The sequence below is a fragment of the Panthera onca genome, chromosome A3 (genome assembly GCF_046562875.1).
Source record: "Panthera onca isolate mPanOnc1 chromosome A3, mPanOnc1 haplotype 2, whole genome shotgun sequence".
Taxonomy (NCBI): Eukaryota; Metazoa; Chordata; class Mammalia; order Carnivora; family Felidae; genus Panthera; species Panthera onca.
Window position 1 is genome coordinate 19,475,033 of NC_138341.1, and position 22,171 is coordinate 19,497,203.

The 22,171-nt window shown below is 37.3% G+C and overlaps 1 protein-coding gene across 10 annotated transcripts in view; it reads left to right on the forward strand.

Moving 5' to 3' along the window:
- NCOA1 (nuclear receptor coactivator 1) overlaps positions 1-22,171 on the forward strand; it is a 239,996-nt gene that overhangs the window by 20,576 nt on the left and 197,249 nt on the right. For 4 of the 10 annotated variants that reach the window (XM_060649915.3, XM_078444902.2, XM_081795181.1 and 1 more), the window contains exon 1: positions 1,969-2,939. The exons of 1 other annotated variant lie outside the window; for it this stretch is intronic. The gene's annotated coding sequence lies outside the window, so the exon portion shown is untranslated. Of the gene's footprint in view, positions 1-1,966; positions 2,940-11,810; positions 12,252-12,323; positions 13,669-22,171 lie in introns of those variants that run through there. 5 more of the 10 variants (XM_081795179.1, XM_078444907.2, XM_081795176.1 and 2 more) reach the window with 4 other exon arrangements.

The window sequence follows — 22,171 nt, forward strand, 5'->3', positions numbered from 1 at the left end:
CCAACTGAGCCACCTGTCAGCACTTACTATTATATGACTTTTTGACCCACGCCATTCTAAAGTGTGAAGTGGAATTGTAATTTGATTTGCATTTCCCTAATGACTAAGATGTTGAGCATCTTTTCATAACGCTTATTGGCCATTCATACATCTTTTTTTTAGAGAAATGCCTATTTAAATCTTTTGCCAGTTTTTGAATTTGGTGATTTGCCCTTTTATTATTGAAAATATGAGCCCCATATCAGATAGATGATTTGCAAATATATTCTCCCATCATGTGGATAGTGTTTTTACTTTCTTGATGGTGTCCTCTAAGGCACAAAAGTTTTTAATTTTGGTGAAGTCCAATTTATCTTTTTTTTTCCTTGTCCCTTTGGTGTCATAACTAAGAGACTCTTGCCTGATCTGAGGTGATGAAAATTTATGCCTGTGTTTTTTTCTAAGAGTTTATAGTTTTAGGACTTAATTTAGGTCTTTGATACATTTTGAGTTAATATTTCTCTTTGTGTATGAGGTAGATTTCAGTTCTTTTTGCAGTAGAGATAAAGCTTGTTATTTTTAAATTTACACAGCAAGACCCTCTGATTAACCTCACTGGATAATATCTTAATCAGTATATGATTTCCTGCCACTTTATTAGTTTCACCTCTGACTTCCTGCTAATGAGTATTTTGTTGGTCTTAAATGGAGTTTCTTTATCAAAGCCATATTAACCTTTGCACTTAAAAAAATGTGAGAATTAGGAGGAAGTTTATTGATCATGCAGTCCAACCTTTTACCAGAGTAGAGGCTTCAGCATCTGTGACGGAGAGGCTTTCAACTTCTTTTTTGACACTTTCAGAGATGATTTGTTTACTGTGCTGGCTTTGGCAGCACATATACAGAGATGATTCATTCACTGAATTGTATTGCACTGTAATGCAGTATTTAAGAAATCTTATCTAATCAAAAATCATTTTATAAATAAAAAATGTTTCAGAGGGAAATGATAATTATTGAGTTTATTGATGGTTTACCACAGTTTTAATTTCATTTTTCCTGTAGCAATTTAAGTTAAAAGGAGTTGGTGATTGTATCATGTTATGGATGGAAAGTATGTGTCACCCCAGAATTCATATGTTGAAGCCCAAAACCCCCAATGTGATGGTATCAGAAGGTGTGGCCTTTTGGTGGTAATTAAGTTTAAATGAGATGTGAGGGCACTGTCCTCACAATGGGATTAAAGTCCTCGTAAGAAGATACCAGGGAGTTTGCACGACCCCCCACTGCCCCATAGCATGTGGTGATACAGCATGAAGGCAGATATGTATACACCAGGAAAGGGCCCTCATGAGACACCAGATCTACTGGCACCTTGATCTTGGACTTCCTAGCCTTCAGAACTTTGAGAAATAAATGTTTGTTGTCTAAGTACCCCCAGTCTCTGATGTTTTGTTATAGCAGCCAGAAGTAAGACATAGAATAACCCACAGGGGTTTATAATTAAATGAAAGCATTATATCCACCAGTGTATTCAGAGAAATACTCATATTCCTAAAGCAATTCAGCTCAGTTTTTTAATTTTTATTTATTTAAAAAAATTTTTTTTTAACGTTTATTTATTTTTGAGACAGAGAGAGACAGAGCATGAACGGGGCAGGGTCAGAGAGAGGGAGACACAGAATCTGAAACAGGCTCCAGGCTCTGAGCCGTCAGCACAGAGCCCGACGCGGGGCTCGAACCCACGGACAGTGAGATCGTGACCTGAGCCGAAGTCAGACGCTCAGCCGACTGAGCCACCCAGGCGCCCCTTTAATTTTTATTTAAAATTTTATTTTAATTAATTAATTTTCCAGAGCACAGCATACACTTTATCTTAATACTAAGCATTAGAGTGATAAAAAAAATACAGAATGGAAAATTAGAGTATCACTTAGTCTTTGTGATTACGTAGTTCTGGTCTTTCACCATTTCTTTTTTTTTTAAATATATAATTTATTGTCAAGTTAGCTAACATAGTGTATACGGTGTGCTCATGGCTTCAGGGGTAGATTACCGTGATTCATCACTTACATAAAACACCCAGTAATTCAGCTCAGTTTTAAAAAGCTAATGGTTAGAACATTTAACATTTATTCTTTTATTCAGCTGAATATTGCCCCTGGTAACAACTCTGCATTTTATCAATGTCCTCTTAAAACTTGGCTCCTAAAATTAAAGTCAGTACTTGGTGTATGCACATATTAGTACAAAGTATGGCTGGCTGATAGTTTTTGTTTATTTTGTTTTTTCTTATTATAGAACTCAAAATTAAGCTGCTTTTTTGGTAGACATATATTTGGGACTCATATTGAACTTATGATTAAGTGAAACCCCTTTTTAACAAGTTACTAAACTTCATGTTCCCTTCCTTTGAAACTCCTTAGAGTTGCCGTGAAAGTTAATTTACACCTACAAATTATCTGGGCTCTTCTCTGTGACTTACTGGCTACGTGACCTTAGCCAAGATACCGAATTTCTTTGACCTCATTTATCTGTGAAATGGGGATAATACCTCCATTTTCACAGTGTTGTTGGGGGTTTAATTAGATGATGTGTGCCAATGCATGCATGTGGCTCTAGCATTCCCAATGGAAATAGGTCTTATGCAAACAGTCTTCTGTCATGGGGGCTTTGTTGCTGGCCTTACTTAACTCTGTCAGATATTGACTATTTGTTAAATAGAATCCACCCAGTTCAGATCTCTTTATGTGTTGGATTGATAGGAACTATTTGCATATGAAACCTGCAGAAGAGAATAAAGAATAGTAGAAGAATCATTCCATGTACCATCCACCTAACTTAATTGGACTTTAACATTTTGCTGTATTTCAAATTTTTTTAAAAAGAAGTAAAACAATGTGGAATTGAACCCTCCGTGTACCATTCTCTCACTTTACCTTCCTACCCATTCCCTCGAGGTAAACAGTATCCTGAATATGTTTGTTTCCTCAAATAATATAACTATTTTGCATGTTTTAAAAATTTAGATATGTAATATACTGTAATATGCTCTTGCGATGTGCTTATTTTTCCTCAACATTTTTCTACTGTGTGGCTCCACCATAATTTATTTACCCATTTGTCTTTGGGTCGTTGTTAGGTAGTTTCCAGTTTTTTTTAATTAGACAATTGTACAGTCCTGAACATGTTTATCGTGAACATGTGTGAATTTCTGTAGAGGGTGCATGCGTGTGTGTGTGTGTGTGTGTGTGTGTGTGTTTAGGATTGGACTCACTAGTTGAGGAGTATATGCCTCTTCAGTTTTGAAGAATAATTTGACGTTACTTAATGAGGTACACCAATTTAGACGTTACTGCCAGAGTGTGAGAGATTTACTTCCTCTACATTTCCTCCACCAAGTTTTAGCATTATCTAAAGTAATGAATTCATCAGGTTGTAGATGGTGAGCAGTTATTAGGTTCAGCAGTTTGTCTGTCCAACTTTAGAAGCCCTTGGCGTGTGTCAGGAAACATTTATACTATCAACTGAACAGGCTCCTGGAACTGTGTGGCTCCAGATTTCTGACTAACTTATTCCGGAGTAACCCATAATTCATTCAACAAATTTAGTTGAAAAATAGCAACTTTGAACTTCTTAGCAATGACACAATCCTATAAGTGCTGGTAATAGTCTTTATTAGGTGTATTTTATTTGATTACACTTCTTTATGGAGCAAGTAAAGTAAGATTCTAGTCTCTAGCAATTGTGACTTAAAATAAATATTAACCCGTTAATAAAATTGGTACAGGATATATACTAGGGCAATAAAATGTAAACATAAATAGAAAGTCAAGTTTTTATAGTTTAAGATTTTGACATTGAAAGACATTTGTGATCATTTATATAAAGTGAATATGGTGAAGTGTAGTGTAACGAGTGAATCTATAGCACTGGTAGTTATATTCTGATTTGCACTGATAGCTCAGAGACAAAGATGGTACACGTTTATTGGATTAAGAAGCAAATGTGTGAGCCAGAAATAAAGGTGCTTATCACAGCTTGACCCTTGCTCGAACTCCAGGCATCAGAGTAAGTTATAGCTGTTAAATCTAGTTTAGCATTAAGAAAGAACTTATCTCTAATTAAAAAAAAAATAGTATTAAAAACATATTTCTTCTGAAGTTCCCAAATTATTAAATGTGCATTTAGGAATCATTTATTTGGGGGACGTTTACTTTGGCACCCATGTTAAATGTATTTCTCCTTTGGTATTTTAAGAGATTAAGGGTAATTCATGATATATTACTTGGTTGAAAGCTATCTTGCTGTCTCACTTGCTTGTTTTTGTCCCCCATTTTCGGAAAGGAAAATAGAATATTGTGGAAAGTAGAGAAAAATATTAAGAAGTAGAAGGGAGGAAAAACTTAGAGCAAGTAGCTATATATAGTCCTGTGCCTAGACAAAAGCTATTAATATTTTGGTGGATTTCTGAAAATTACAATATGAATTTATAATTTTATTCAGAATTTTGGGTGTTTTTTCCAAAGCAAAGAACTGTTCTTTAATTTTTTGGATCAGGAGTTAAACAAACAAAAAGAAACAATCAGGAACCTTCAGTGAAAGGAAGGTATTCTTAGTCTGTCACGGAGGGACAGCCATAGCAGCTCAGCCAGCGGCAGGCCGGCAGGCAGCTCGGAGCCGCCGGAGTCTGACCTCCTCCGTGCAGGCTGCCCGGTGGTAAACGGGCTGAACCTTGCTCCGCAGGCTGTAAAGGCACAAGTGACACGGACCCTGCCCTACAAAATACATTTTTTCTCTTTATGAATATGAATAGGTTTTCCCCCTTCTTAAAAAAAAAAAAAAAGTTTATTTATTTTTGAGATAGAGAGAGAGAGAGAGAGAGAGAGAAGGAACAGGGGGAGGCAGAGAGGGAGAGAGGGAATCCCAAGCAGGCTCTGTGCAGTCAGCGTGGAGCCTCACGTGGGGTTCGAACTACGGAACCGTGAGGTAGTGACCTGAGCCCAGATCAAGAGTTGGTTGCTTAACCGACTGAACCACCTAGGTGCCCCGGTTTTTCCCTTTTTTAATTGAGGAGGAACGAAGACAAAAGTTAACTAAGCTGTAAATGCAAATAATTATGTCATTGTTGTTAACTGAGGCAAACTACAGCCACCCTTCTGACATTGTTATTAATAGTTATATTAGTAGAGCTTACCTTTAAAAAAAACAACAAACTTGACCTAACCCCTTTTAATTCTCAGTCTGGTATCTGACCTTTTAGTTTCTTCTCCCATCTGTTAGTGTCATCTTTCTCCCTTTCTGTTACTCCCTCTGTTTTACCTATTGCTATAAAACTGCCTTTAACCTTTTCCCCAATGTACTCTCCTCTCTGTCTAGCTTTTTTTCATTTGTAATATGTCTCTAGTATATTAATATACCAGAGTTTTTTCCTATGCACACCCCTCAACCACATATACCCACCATTGTTTTGGTCTACACATTGTTGTGTTTTGTTTGTTTTGTTTTTTATGTTTATTTTTGAGAGAGAGACAGACAGACACACACACACAGAAGCTGAAGCAAGTTCCAGGCTCTGAGCTGTCAGCACAGAGCCCGATGTGGGGTTCGAACTCATGAACTGTGACATCATGACCTGAGCCAAAGTCAGACGTTTAACCGACTGAGTTACCCAGACATCCTTACACAGTGTTTTAATATCTGTTGAATTTGAGTGCTTTAAGGATAGCATATATTCTGTTCAGTAAGATATAGCCCCCACTTCTTCCTATTGGCTTAAATTCACCCCATTTACACATTTTTGTTAACTTAGGTGATTGTAGGGATTTGAATTTGCACGTTTTATACTATACTATACTCTCTGTGAAAGTGCAGGAATAGATCTATACACACATGTTAAACTGATTTTTGGCAAAGTTACCAAAGCATTTCAGTGGCAAAAGGGCAGTCTTCAACAAATGGTGCTGGACCAATTGGATATCTACATGCGAAAAAACTGGACTTCAATCCATATTTTGTTCTACAGTAAAAGAAAAAGTAACTCCAAATGGAGTTAACTAAATACTCCAAATGGAGTATAAATATAAAACTTAAAACTTTGACACTTGTAGACAAAAGAATAGTATAAAACCTCTGTGACCATTGGTTAGGAAAAGATTACTTACGTTCAGTACAAAAGGCATGATCTGTAAAAGAAAAAATTGATAAATTGAGTGTCATCAAAATTAAGAACTTCTGACCTTGAAAAGACACTATTAAGAGTGGGGGGGTGGGGGTGGGGGGTGGGGAAACCAGCCATCAGAGAAATGTAAACCAGAGCACAAAGAGTTACCATTTCGTATCCACTATGATCGCTAGAATAAAAAAAAAAAAAAAAAAGTCAGATAATAACAAGTGTTTATTTGAATGTGGAGAAATCAGAATCTTCAAACACTGCTGGTGGAAATATAAAATGGTGCAGTCAGTTTGGAAAACAGTCTGGCAGTTTAAGATATCCTGCTGAACTCCTTCAAGTGTTAGCTCAGATCTCACCTTGAGTAAAGGAGGTCTACACATAGCTTCCTATTTAGTGTCCCTTCCTTTTCACTCACAATCCCTTTCCCTGCTCTTTTTTTTACCCTCTAATACATATCACCTTATAAATATCACGGCATAATTTACTTGTTTTATTGTGTTTATTGTTTGCCTCTTCCCATTGGCACGTAAACTCTGTGAGGCCAGGATAGAACAGTGCCTGGCTTAGTGGCCTGTCATTAAATGTCTGTTGAATGAATGAATGAAAGCTGGCACTGGCTCCACATCTCATGCTCTGAGTCACTGTGATATGCAGCCTCTCTAACTATTATTGAGTTTTCATAATGACTTAATTTTTATAATGATTTAGTAACTATGTAATACTTTATCTAGCTATACTGTAATTTATCAAACTATTTCTTGTGATGTAGTTTATTTCTGAAGGATAGGGTCATTCATTTAACAAACATTTAGAAGCCTTTAGAATTAGGCTTTGTGTGCCAGCCTCATAAAGATGAAGAAAATATGGACCTTGTTCTCAAGGAACTGTCAGACTACAGTGGCAGTAGATACAGCAGCAGTTATTATAATGATATGTGATAAGGGCACCCATTAGAGGCATTTGGAAGGTACAAAGAGAATACACCAGACGTGCCCAACTCTGAGAGCTAGAGGTTGGGTCCTGATTCGGGGGTGGGGTAGAATTGGGAGGAGGAAGGACAACTGAACAAAAGGATGCAGTAACCAAAATGTACATTGAGGGACAGTTTCAGTCAGAAGTTAAAATAGAGGGGAAGAGGACTCAAGATTGTCAAGGATGAAAAGGGTAAAGTACAACTTTAATCATTAGCAATGTCATATCTTCTAGTAATTTGTAGCGTAACACATCGTTGTGATCTGAGGAAGATTCTTACTTTCAGAAGTCTGCAAGTGGTAATACATTTGGTTTGTGTTTATCTTAAAATATGTATTACTCCTTACCCTTAGGAGAGGATAGGATCGAGTTCTTAGAATTCCTTTAAACTGCAAACAATGGGTATTATAAACTAATAATTGTAGAAGTGAACACTTTTTGAGTATTTATTATATACTAGGCACTGTTCTAAACATTTTACATGTGTTAATTAAGAATAATATATTTTACCTTTAGTTATATGTACGGTCATGATTATCTGTAGGTGGATTATTTATATTTGGGTTATCCATTCATTTCAAAAGATCTCTTCGTTGACTGTGTCCTTCTACCTTCCCCTCAATATCATTCTCCTGTAACAATCATGTTTTTATTACACGTAATCAGCTCCCCCATCATCATTTATACCTGTATTTTAAAGCTGATAGATTGTTTTTGTCTTTCTACCACACGTGTTGACATTTAATGGGAAAGCAGATGTCATGTTAAGCCTCAGACAAGTATATAGACTCATTTTCCTCATTCTTACAATTTTCCTAACTTCTTAATATTTTATTTATCTATTCAAGGTTTTTCTCTAATTGAGGTGTATTAATTTACACAGGTACCAGTGGAAGCCATTTTTCCCAGTCCTATTTGTTATCAGACTCCCTCTGCCTATAAATCAGGGATATAATTCTTAGAAACCTAGGATTAGAGGAAGGAGAAAGGTTATGAAACAGAATCCACTTATGGGAGCTGATTTCAGACAAAGCTTTTGATGGACCTTGCACAAAAATATCTTAATCAACATGATGATTTTTTAATTTCACTTTGTTATGTTGCCTGAAATTCTGTCTATTAAGAATTCATTTAGATAGACAAATACCTGCTTCTAAGATACCTCTGGTTAGGTTAAGAGTTTATAACCTGTTCTAGTCAGATTGCCTCTGCACTCCTAGTGTAGTTGTGATTAGAAGGGAGAAATGTAATATTGGAGATGAGGGTATTATGGTAAGATGGGGCAGCCAGAGTACGGCTAGAGTAGGGTTCTACAGTGTAGGGGAATTTAAGGTTACCAAAATTAGGGAAGAGGGTCATGGAGAAGACTGTGCAGAAATGTGGAATTTGTAAAAGGCAAATTGATTTAGTAAAAAATTACTAGAGATGACACTTTAGGGGAAACAAAGGACATTTTTTTCTTTAAGGCTGTCTTGTTCTGATGACCTCCTGCTCACATGCGTCCAACTTAGGTTGATTCTTCAATGTAGTCTCATTTTCCATATTTGGGAAACTAGTATGGGGGTGAAGATTAAGTTGAATTTGGGAAAGATACAAGCAAATAAAATGTAACTCCACTATAGTTAATGTTGTAGTGCAGTTTTGCAAAATAAGCTTTTGTGGATTAGCCTGCCGATTGGACCATAATTTGTGACATTTCTTTTATAGGAATATGCATATAAAATATTAAATGACTAACATATAGTTAAAATAAAGGCTACAATTGGTTTTAGAGAACAAAGCCCTCATTTTAAGGGTGAGGATTAGGAGAAAAGAATCTGAGATTTGTAAGGGACCTTTTTTTAAATTTGGGGTATAATTGACATATTGATATATTAATTTCAGGTGTACAGTGTAATGATTTGATGTTTGTATACCCTGTGAAATGATCAAAGAAGTCCAGTTACCATTTGTCACCATACAGAATTACAAACTTTTTTTTTCTTCTAGTGATGAGAACTTTTAGGATTTACTCTCTTGACAGCTTTCAGATATGCACTACAGTAATATTAACTGTAGTTACCATGCTGCTGCATATTACACCCTTTGATTTATTTATTTTATAGTTGGAAGTTTGTATCTTTTAACCCCCTGGAACCTTTGGTTTTTTTAGTCCATCTCTCTTCTGTTTGATTATCTTTAGTAATAATGATTGTGGGGGGTTGGCTTCTTTCCATTGTCTACTTACTTGTCCTAGTTACATTCTCTGAAGTCATATAGAACACATCTCTGTCCATTTTGATAGGTCGAGGGTTCAGATATTTGATGACTGCTTTGATGTCTCTATATGATGATAGCTAGTCTGTCTTCCCATATGCTTCTCTTTTTCAGGCTGATTTCCATAGCCTAATTGTTCTTGTATGCCATTGTTTTCAAACTTGGAAATCCTTCTAGATAGTCTCTAACTTTAAGTCCTTGAAATCATGGTATTCAAAAACCTCATCTCATGGTTTAAATGTGATTCTAATCAGCTGAGATCAGAATGGGTCTATTTTATCAATGTGCTCAAGATAGTCCAAGTTTCCAATTAGGTTTTTTTTTTCTTTTTTTAAATGACCATATATGCTTCATTTTGTTCCCATTAACTACTTTGGTCACGTAAGCCTGTAGATGAATTTATTTATGTATTTACCTATTTATTTTCATAATTGGCTATTAAGCCAGATCTTCCTGTTTTCATTTTAACTTAAGAGAAGAGAATGATGTAGCGAATCAGGCTATGGACATTAGGGGCAAAAAGATTTGGGTTTTCCCATGTAGTAGTAAAGTGTCCTTGGATTATTGACTTAGCTTTTTTTTTTTTTAAATGAGGACAATGATGCCTCATTACTAGGATTGTTACGAGAATTACATGAAATATCTATTGAAAGGACTTTAATATGCTTTATTCTAGTGCTTCATTTATTGTTACTTTTTAAAATTTTTTTTAAGTGGGCTTTTTGCCCAGCTCTGAGTGAAGTGTGGGGCCTGAATTCACGACCCTGAGATCAAGACCTGAGCAGAGATCAAGAATTGGACACTTTACTGACTGAGCCACCCAGTTGCCCCTATTTACTATTAACTTTAAAATTTTTTTTAAAATAAACATTTAATAGATGCAAAAGAGTTTATAAAAATATGTAGCCAATAAAGAATACTACACAGCAGACATTTATGTATCACCCTTAATTTAGATCTAGTTTGTTTTTAACGTAGTGTTCTATCCTTTAGATCATTTACCATTTTTAATTTTCATTTATCGCATTGTCTAGGCTACTTAGCTTTCTGTTGTCAACAGATCTGATGAGCAAAATTTTTTTGAATTATTGGAGCAAGTCATTGAAAAAAATATTTAACAAGGAGGCCTGAGGCTGAGCAGGGGCCAGCCGCCACAGGGCTGTTCCTTGGTGGGTATTGAGTATGGTTAGTTAGCATTGTGTAGGATCAAGGTTTATGGACAGCTACTCTGCCTGGAAGTGTCCTTACCCACTTCTTTCTGCCATTTTTTTCTCTAGAAGGATAGTTGAGAGATCAGTGCAACATTTATGTATTCTCTTTAGTATTGTCCTGATTTATCCACCTAATTTTTTTTTGATGGTTATGCTGTGAAAACTGCTAATTTTATGAAAAGATCAGCCATAATTAGCATAATGACATAACTTAAGCTCTTAGATAATTCAGCTAGTGGTAAAATATACACATTTTTTTTGTTTTAGCATATTGTAGATTTTAAAAAATCAGTTTTAAATTTCTCAGATTATTTAAGTTCTTAACATAACCCCCCCCATGAATTAAGAGATGTTCTACTACTTATCACAAATAGCATTTTATTAATTTCTCACTAAAAATTGCAAAGTACATCAGAGTTGCTACCAAAGATTTCCACTTTAAGAATTAACAATAGCTTATTTTTCTGGTGCCACAATTTTGAAAGTCTTTTACTGGTCAGCGGAATATCTGAAGAAGTGTTGGACAGAAGATGTTCAATACAGTTTTGATTTAAGCAAAAAAAACCTATGTTTGTTTACATTAAAAGTTAGAGATGGACCATTGTGTTAATAATTACATTCACTTTGTCATTTATTTATGTTACGACATTTTAGTGAGTAAATTTTTATTATGATTAACACTGTGGAATTTCTAGCTAATTTATTTTGGGAAATAAAGACACATCTGTTTCTTATACTTCACTTTTGTAATAGTATGGCCCTGGGCCTATGTTTCAGATTTTAGCTTTTGTTCTCTCAGGGGGCTTATTGATTGTTTGTTCCTCCTGAGGCCCAATTTTCTTAATCTAGCCTTTGTTGTCACATAGTTATTTCCCACTAATTTATCATCCATATGCCGATTAGACATACTAACATGTAGTGGCATTGCAGTCACTGTCTCAAGCTAGGTTATTTTGTATTTTTCTTTTACTTCCTTTAAAATGGCAAAGTCCTGGGGAGTCTGAGTGGCTCAGTCAGTTGAGTGTCTGACTTCAGCTCAGTTCATGACCTCATGGTTCACGAAGTCGAGCCCCACGTCAGGCTCTGAGCTGACAGCTCAGAGCCTGGAGCCTGGTTTGGATTCTGTGTCTCCCTCTCTCTCTGCCCCTCCCCTACTCATACCCACTCTCTCTCTCTCTCTCTCTCTCTCTCTCTCTCAAAAATAAATAAAATATTAAAAAAAATTTAACTGGCAAAGTCCAGAGTTCACACGTATTCAGACTTGGATGTGTAGTACCTTTGCAAATCTCATCAGTGCTGGTAGGGAGAGGAGGAACTGAGAAACATCTTGAGGTTGAAACGTAAGGTAAAGAAAATGTACTTATGAATATTTTAGATAGAAGATATCTCTTAAAAGAGGTTGATTGCTGTGGACCCAGAGTCTTATGGGGATTTCTTATAATATCAGATTTCTTTGTAGCCTCACTTCAGCAGTATTAAAGCCTCATAATAAAAAATGATCTTATGGCTTCTTGAGTGTTATTGAATAGCAATGATGGACTGCTCAATTGAAAACTATGCTAACTTTTTGTTTGTAGGATGGGGGAAGGGAACAACCCATTATCACAAGCAAACCAACAAAAACCCCTTTCTTTCCTTGTAGACCTACAACTATGCAGGTTTGGGAAATTTACCTTACTTTCTTTTTTTTTTTTTCATTTTTATTTATTTTTTCATTTGAGAGAGAAAGTGTGCACAAATGGGGGAGAGGGGCAGAGGGAGAGAGAGAATCTTAAGCAGGCTCCACACTCAGCACGGAGCCTGATGTGGGGCTCAATCCCACAATCTTGTTTGTGATCATCATGACTTGAGCCAAAATCAAGAGTCGGGTGCTCAACCAACTGAGCCACCCAGGTGCCCCTACCTTACTTCCAGTGTTAAGAGATGACCTTATATGTTTGTTTGTTTGTTTGTTTGCTTGCTTGCTTTTCAGGATGTCTGATAAAATTACCGAATAGATCCACAAAAAGGACAAATCTTCTATCTGTGTTTGGTACTTGGTCACCTGGTAAAATCAAATCTATGGCCTGAACGAATGCTTTTCACCTTTCCTTCCCCAGTTTGAGCACTAGTAGCCACTAACAAGAGAAGTTTTATTCTAAGGCAAACCATGGCCAAATTTAGGTGATGGTGCAGTTTGGGAGAACTATCATTTTCAAGCAGTGTTTAGCTGTTAAGGTGGTATTATCCATCCCACACCTCACGTGACATGAACAGTAATAGGACAAGTCAATAAAGTTGAATGATCTTTGTAATGGGAATTGGAAGATCCGGGTTCGAATCCCTATTCTGTTAGAGGTTCTGAGCTTGAGCAGATCAGTTTCCCTCTCTCTGGGATGTAGTTCTTTTAATCTGTAACTTGAAGGCTTGCATGGGCTGATCTCTTAAAATCTTTTCTGATTTAAAACGATAAATTAATTATTGTATTTTTCTCACTGTTTCTAAATGTCTGTGTATACGTTTCCCCTTTTTTCTAGGAGGAAAAGTTAAATGACTTTCTGAGACCAGTTTGTATGATTGTGAAACTGCCCATTCCTGATTCTTCCAGTTTTGTTGTTTATTCATTTGTTTAGCAAACATTTATTAGGCATGTGCAGAATTTCAGGTTCTTTTAAGTTCTGGGAAGATCAAGAAGACATAGAACTCTGTTCTCAAGTAGTTTATAGTCTAGTAGGTGAAGAAAAACTCTTAACACAGTGTGATTAAAACAAGGGGAGGTGTAACATGGCAACGTGGTGACACAGAGAGGAAGTGAATCTATTTTGGCCAGTCAAGTAACGGTTTGCAGAGCAGGGGACCCCTGACTAGAGTTTTAGAATGGAAAAAACCTTTTTGCCCCTCAGTAAAATAGGAGATTCTTAACGTAAAGAAGCAATTAGGAAATATAGATATCGAAACTCAGGAAAACAACCACTCTTAATACCTTGATATGCATTTCTTCCCACTCTTTTGAATCTGGATTTTGAAGGATGCCTAGAAGACTAAACAGAGCTGGAGGAGGAAGCATTAAAGAGCAAAAGAATGATAAATACAAAGGTATGAAATTCTGCAAAAGCATGTTGTATATGGCCAACTCTAAGTTGTTAGGTATTGCTGGACAATGAAGGGTATTGCATGAGGAGTGGGAAGATGTTTGGAGTCACCAGCTGTATTGAGGACGTTGTGATAGTTAGGCATTTAGAGTCTGTGTGTCGGAAGTTGGGAGCCCATAAAGGGTTTTACGATAGAAAAGGGACAGATTCATGATGTGATCTGCATTTTAGAAAACTTATTTTTGCCAATTTCAAGAAGGTAGATTGAACACTCACTACCTTTTTGCTTTCCTTCACCAAATCTATAGACATAATAGAAAAATATATATGTAGTCATCCATAGAAATAAAAAGGGGAGGGACGCCTGGGTGGCTCAGTCGGTTGAGCACCTGGTGCTTGATTTTTGGCTCAGGTCATGATCTCAGGGTCGTAGGATTGAGCCCCATGTGGAACCTGCTGAATATTCTCTCTCTCTCTTCCTCTGCCCCTCTCCCCACTCACGCTGTCTTTCTCAAAAATAAAAATACAAAATTAAGAAAAAAAAGAAATAGGAGGAAATCATTGTAAATTAGAAACTGTGAAGAATTTCTGAAAATAGGAGTTCCATTGGGTAACACTCATATCCAGAGGTGGGGGAACCTGAGAGCAGGAAGCATCCCCCAGAGTTATCAATAAGGTGATTCATTAGCCTTACTGTAACATAAGCAGCTCCAACCCGTGTATGTTCTGATACTAATTTCGCTCAAGCAAAAGGTCAGTTTCCAAGGGAGAACTGCATGTAGGAGCCTGGGTCTATGAGATGGTGAAGCACCATCGGTAGCTGGCTGTACTCGTATGTGGAAGACCAGGCACTGAGGCACCTTGTCTGTTCTTCCTCCACTCTTCTTGAAAACAATATGAGTATTGCTTCCTGAATGAAGTATCAGCAGAAGCCAACAGAATGTAGCAGAATCCCAAATATAAGGCTAAGAATTGCCAAATGTTTCAGGAAAGCCAACACCATGCAAGAGAATCAACAGAGAGCTCAGAGTCGAGTAAAAAATTACTAGAACAGATTTATAAAATGAGCTTAGCCAATGATTTTAGAGAGATAAGGAATTTATTATATTCTTAACAACAAGTGATTATAAAATAAGGGTGGGCATTTATTAGGAAGAGTCAATTAGAGATCCGGGGAATGAAAAATGTGGTTGTTGAAATGGAACAACCTACTTGGTGCCAGTGGAGGATGGATTAGAACACTACATGATGGTAGCAGAGAGAACTGGCCTTTTCTGGTGATCCAGTGATCCAGTGAGATCCTGAACTAAGATAGTAGCAGTAGGGATAGAGCTGAGGAAACAAATACAAGAGATGTTAAAAAATATAGAATTAATAAGACCACTTGGGTGTGAGAATGAGAGAGAAGAAGGCATCTGAATTATTTATAGGTTTCTTAATTAGGTTAAGTGGAGAGATAATGTTTCCTGAAACCACACTAGCAAATTCAAGAGTAAAAGCAGTTTTGGGGGCGCAGGGGGTGGGGGTGGGGGTGGGGGTGGGGGGAGGTGGGTAGGGTTGAGATTGAGATGCCTGTGAGACAAACAGGTGGAGAGGTGTTTTCTGTTAGACTAGTGGATATATGGATTCAGAACTCAAATGTTTGGGCTTGGGTCAATTTTGGAAGTCCTATATAGGTGATAGTGGTGTTGGGTCTCATGCTCATAGGTGAGTTTGCTCAGGAGGAATATAGATTTTGAGACAGAATGACTACTTCTATTTGAGAGCTATGTGGAAAAAGAGGAACCAGCATGGGCAAGGAAGGGTTGGAAGAATAAGAGATATAGCAAGAATAACGTCCTGGAAACCAGAGAAGTAAGGGAGTGGTCAACAATGTCAGATCACCAAAGAGTAAATAAGGGCTGAGTGGTGATTTGCTAATTCAGTGGAGGCAGGGAACAGCTTGAGTAGAGTGGTGGGGCTAAAACCAGATTGCAGTGAGTTAAAGAATACATGGAAGGTAAGATGGTAGAGGGTGTGAAGCTGGATTCTGCAGACGTAGGTTTTGTAGAGGAGCGAGATCTGTAGAAGCTGGGCTATGGAGGGGCTGCAGGGTTGGGGGAAAGGATATTGTTCTGTTAGTCCTTTTTTTTTCTCTAGCTTCTCTTCTCTGCTAGTTTCTTACAAACCTTGTCAGGGGGTTTGTTTCATTCTCTCCTTTTACCTCCTCGCATTTCACTCTTAAACTTTTCTCCCAACTCGACGTTTTTGTAGCACTTGTTGCCTCTTTTCTTTGGAAAGATTTATATGCTATCATACCTTTTTGTTCATTTATTTGTATGCTCTATCTCCTCAGCTACTTGATACCACAAGTCTCTCAAGGTCTTTTTGTGTTTTTAACTTGACCACAGTGTCACAATAAGATGTTCAATTAAGAGTCATTGAAAATCAATGGCACAAATACATTTAGTTCCAAAATCCTATTTTGGAATAGTTCTAACAAAAAAACACAACCAAGTGCATTTTACACAGTTAGAAGTTTTAGGAAAATTTGGGCAACCTTAATATACATTAATTGAAGTACTATGTTCTGATGACAGTAAGAATTAATTATCCTGCTCTGGTGAAAATACATGTACATCTCTTGTTTGGCTTTATATCGCGAAAGATGTTGGCAAACTAGGATCTTGTTCAGGAGAGACAGAAAAATGATGGTGTCGAGAGGCCTGGTTGCCTCTTTCATTCTTAGTAATATTACTGCTATGTTATGGACACCTCATTAAGCCCCACTATAAAATTAAACATTTCCCAGCAGTTGTAAGTGGAAGTCTTAGGGAAGGACTTCTAGGAAAGCTCTTTAAAAGAGATGGACTCATCGGGGAGCCTCAGAAGAAGCTCTCACCCCTTCCTCCTTTATTCTCCTTGGGACGTGGATGTGATTTCTGGAGGCGCCGCGATCATTTTTTGACCATGGGATGACTTTGAGCATAGCTGTCATGGGGTATAGGGCTGGCAGAGCGAAATGATAGGACAAGTGGAAGTCTATAGTGAGTTCAGAGCTGTCAGTCCATCCTCACATACCTACCTCCAGAGGCCTTATGTGAGGAAAAATAAACCTCCCTTTTCTGTCAACCACAGGTGTTTATTTGTTCATGTGCAACTGAACCTGATCCGAACTGACAAAGAGAGAGCTAGTCCACTGACTGGATTGAGGCTATTATTGAGGCCAGCGTTAGCAATCAGAGAAGAGGTTGTGGCCCCAGCTGGTTTGGGGTTTCCAAAGTTGGCATTAAGGGAAGATTTTCTGAAAAAGATTTTAACACTGATCTAAATAATCCTTAAAAATTTTTTTTGATGTTTATTCATTTTTGAGAGACAGGGAGACAGACCGTGAGTGGGGGAAGGGGCAGAGAGAGAGGGAGACACAGAATCCGAAGCCGGCTCCAGGCTCCAGGCTCTGAGCTGTCAGCACAGAGCCCGACGTGGGGCTCGAACCCATGGACGGCGAGATCATGACCTGAGCTGAAGTCGGACATTCAACTGACTGAGCCACCCGGGCGCCCCAATCTAAATAATTCTTAAGAGAGGTTTTCTCAGCATGATTCTGAAAATACATGGCCATCTTTCTTGTACATATGAGCAAACAGAAAAATTGTAGGATTTAAGACTCAGCAGTTCAAAAGAAGGAATAATTTGAATTTTCATAGCAGATAGCTTTCTGAAAAGTAGTTATGACACTGTGCCAGATGTAAAGAATCCAAATTCTTAGACCCAGTGAAATTTAAGAGGTGATTGTCATGAACAATGAGTATTCGGAGAACGGGAAAAAGTTTTTGGAAAACAAAATCAATTTTGAACAAAGTAATCGTGAAATTGCATATCCAGAGAATCATATTAGTGAATCAGAACATTAATTTAACTGATGTTCCAGAGTTATATAAAGAAACAGATCATGACAAAAAAGATAATAGATAGGGTAGATAGATCCAAGAGATATGGTATGTATAAATTGAGTATTCTAGAAGGAAAAAGCAGATGATGTATAAGTAATCAAGAAATACTCAGTTTATGTGTTGAAAATATTGCTAAACTGATAACATATTTTTTAAATTTATTTTTATTTTATTGTTTTATTTGGAAATGTTTTTAAGTTTATTTATTTGAGAGACAGAGAGAGCAATGCGTGTGTGGGAGGTGCCAAGAGGGAGGGGGAGAGAGAATCCTAAGCAGGCTCTGTGCTATCAGCGCACATCCTGATACAGGGGCTCACTCTGATGAACCTTGAGATCTTGATCTGAGCTAAAATCAAGAGTCAGACGCTTAACCAACTGAGCCACCCAGGTGCCCTGATGACTTAACATTTTAAAAAGAACTCACCAAATGGCGGGACAAGTGATTATTGTAGTCATGTTTCTAATGTTCATGGATGAGAGAAAATTCTACACACAGGAAAACAAAATGATTTTCAAGGTAAAGATAATCAGATTGGAATCTAATCTTATACTTAATGAAAATGTTAAATCAGGGAAGTCCAGACCTTTGGATTTATGGACTAATAAAATGCAGGTAGAAAACTTGAGTAATTGACATAAATTATCAAGCTTTTTTTTTGGCTAAATAAGGACATAAAATATAAAGCAAATAATGGAATAATTTTTGTTTTACAGTGAACAGTACTGTCATTTTTATAGATTTTGCTGAGTTGAGGGCTAGCAAAAATTTCATCACCAAATAGTATTGGTTCTTGGCTTGGAATTTGGTAACTACTCCAGTATCTGCAATGTTGTGAGGGAAAAGGCTATCAACTCAGAGTTTTATACTTTACCATGCTGTCATTTACATATGAAGGCAAAATAGAGGTTGCCAGACAGACATGGTTTCAGAAATAATACTGGCTTTGTATCTTTTATGAAAAAAAGTATCTGAGGAAATACTCTATAGAGTAATGTAATTAGTAAACTTGATTTAACAGATTTACATTAAACTTTATACCTTATTGAAGGTTGATTACCTGTGAAAGAGTCATTTACCTAAGGCACAGAAATAGCAAAAACAGAAACTCAAAAGTATTTATTTTAAGCATTTATTGTGTACCTGCTGTATACTAGGCAGAGAGCTAGGCTCCCAGGATACAGTAAAAAAAAAAAAACAAAACAACAAGGCAATGTGAATTTTGCCCTGATGGAATTTACAGTCTAGAGGGTGATGCAAGAAATAACTGGGTAGGTACAATGCGGTGCAATGGATGCTACAGTGGGGGGAATGTGAGCATAGAGCAGGAGCTGACTTTCTGAAGAAGGAACATCTGTGTTGAGACAAGAAGACAAGAGGGAGAAATTGAAAAGATTTCAGATTAGTTGATTGCAGAGAGTACAGAGTAGGAGAAAGGATCAGATGATACCAGAAAGATAATGAGGGACAGTATCACACAGAACCTTGAAAACAGTGTCAAGGTAGTTGGGTATTACCTTGGGAGGAATGGAGAATTACTAAAAGATTTTAATCATGAAAAAGAGATGTGATCTGGTTTGTTTTTTAGAGAGATCACACAGGCTATAATGTGGAGAATATCAGATTAGAGCCCAGTAAAATTGAAGGTGGTAAGATCATTTAGAGAGTTGTCTTATTTATTTGTTTGTTCTAACAAATATTTCTAGTCAGAGGTGATATTGGGCTGGCCGTGGTAGGATCATGGGATGGTGAGTTAGTAGATGGATTTGAGAACAATTGAGGCTTTGATGGTTGGATATTAGGAAGATGTAGGGGGAAGAGGACAGACCTGATCTTAAGATTTTGCTTGTGCAGTAGGTACATGGTGATGATGCCATTCAATAGGGGAATCTTAGAGAAGATTAGGGAAGGATGATGAGTTCAATTTGAGGTGCCAATCCAGAAGATAGATAAGTGGATCTGAAGTTGAGGAGAGGGATCTGGGCTAGAGATAGTGATTTGGAAGGTAACTCAAGTCATGATGTGAAAGATCATCAATGTAGAATGTGCAGAGAGAAGAGATTATTTAGGTGAAGGACCTTAGGAACACATACATCTAAAATGAGGATCCTTCTAATAAGACTTTCAGAAGGAATGACAAAAAACATAGGACAAAAATTCAGGAGTGTGTAGGCTAACAATTCTGAAACCATTGTATGTGTATATGAGCATTAAACAAGTAAATAGATGGTAAACTGTGAGAGCCAAGTTTCTCACTTTGCAGAGTGAGGTTATAGATAACCCTGGCAAGGGAACGGCTAGAATGAACCATGTGGTATTGGATTAGAGTTAGAGACATCAGTATGAACTCATATTTAGGTTAATAGATACAGAAATGATTACAGATATATTTATATAAATGGCCTAATATACATGCATCATCTGTCTACTGAGAGGGACTAGGAGCAATGACACCCTGGTAGCACAGGCACTCCCAGATCTTGGTTTCTAAAACCATTCTCCAATAAAAAGAGCTAGGCTGTTTGGGAAAAGGCTGATACTAGGACTGGGGCAGGAATATACACGGTGGGTCTTGAACATTTCGTAGCGCTGAGAGTAAGAATATATTCAAAATCCCAAAATCTCGGGGCTTGGCAAAAGGATGCAGGAGTCAACTAGAAAGAGCTTCCAGTGGCCAAAGCGGGAAAAATTTGGACAACAAAACAAGTAACGTAGTATTGGGTTGTAAGGGAGAGAATAAAGTAAATATCCCTAGGTCCATGCTGATTAAAAGAAGTGACTGAATAAATAAATGCCCCTACTTATTTATTTACCCAGTACAGAAGAATTCAAAGTAATTTATGCAGACACGTCCCTTCTTCAAGAAGATACAACCTAATTCCCCATTCCTTGAGTGTGGGCTGCACTTAGTGACTAAAAGGGAATTGTTATTTGTGTTTAAGATGAAATAAGTAGGGGTGGCCCAAGGTTTTTTCATGGGATGTAACATTAAAGAAATTGGTGATCTCAGTGGGAGCAGTTCTAGGGGGAAGGTTGTTTTTTTTTTTTTTTTAATGCTATTAATGTATATGTCTCCAACCTTACAGAGTATTCTGTGTGTTCTTATTAGAAGATTTAATCGTAAACTGACAGCTACTTAGTGTCTATCAAAAGCTCACTTAAAACATCAAATATGAGAAGGTAGTATAATGAATATCTCAATTATGTATTCATCTAGTTTCTTGTATTAAGTTTTCAAAGAACAGAAGTATCAGGACCGTGTCATCTCAGTCTCTCCTGACATGAAAATGCCAATACTGAGTTCTGATTTAATGATTTGCTCTCTGTCTGTAGAATCTATCTGTAAGAAACATTATTTGAATGATGTGCATCTTCTAAAATTAATTTGAAACCTAGTGGACTAAGGTTCATTGTTCTTTATACAAGTGCATATGGTTCAGATACAAAATTTGTGTTTTGTTCTTTTTTTTTTTTTTAATTTTTTTAATGTTTATTTTTGAGCGAGAGAGACAGAGTGCAAGCAGGGTTGGAGCAGAGAGAGAGGGAGACACAGAATCCAAAGCAGGTTCCAGGCTCTGAGCGGTCAGCACAGAGCCTACTGTGGGGCTCGAACCCACAAACCCTGAGATCATGACCTGAGCTAAATCGGACGCTTAACCAACTGAGCCACCCAGGTGCCCCTATGTTTTCTTCTTAATCAAAAATTAAAAACTTATAACTTGGAAAACATAGAACTAAATTTGATACTCAATTTTTTAACTTGCTGATATCATGAGCTTGAAGGTGTTTGTTTCAGTTACCTACTGCCATATAACAAATCACCCCCAAACTTAGTGTCTTAAAATAACATTGATTTGTAATTTTTTTTACAGTTCTGTGGATCAGGAATTTGGGCAGGGCTCAGCTAGAGGATTCTTCTGTTTTCTGTGACTTCAGCAGGGATCTGTCAGCTGGTAGCTGAGCAGAGCTGGACAGTCTAAGAAAGCTTTGTCACATGTCTGCCACATGGCCTCTTCACAGCATGCTAGTTTCAGGGTAGTTGGACTTCTTACATGGCTTCTAGCTTCCAAGAGGGAGAAAAAGGAAGCTGCCAATTCTCTTGGTTTCTAGAGCTTGAGAAGATCACTTTTACCTCATCCTGTTGGTTAAATCTTGGCCAGCCAAGTTTTAAGGAGCTAGGAAATAAGCCCTCTCCCTCCCTACCTCCCTCTCTCTCTCTCTTTAAAATTTATTTAATCTCTATACCCAGTGTGGGGCTCGAACTTACAACCCTGAGACCAAAAGTTTCATGCTCTTCCAACTGAGCCAACCGGCTTCCCCTCCTTTTAGCCCCATCTCTTGATGGATGGAGTGACATGTGCACAAGGAGAGAGAAGAAATCAGTCAATGGCAGCCATCTTTAGAGGGTAGTATGTGCCCATACCAACTGTTTAGCAGTGTCTAATTTTGAATTTTATTTATATAGTTTTATTGTGATGAATCCTCTTTACCTTCTATTTTAACTTGTAACTACTCCAAGTCTTCTTAGAAATAGACAGGTTATAAATATTAAATAAAAAATTATTACGTTAATTTAA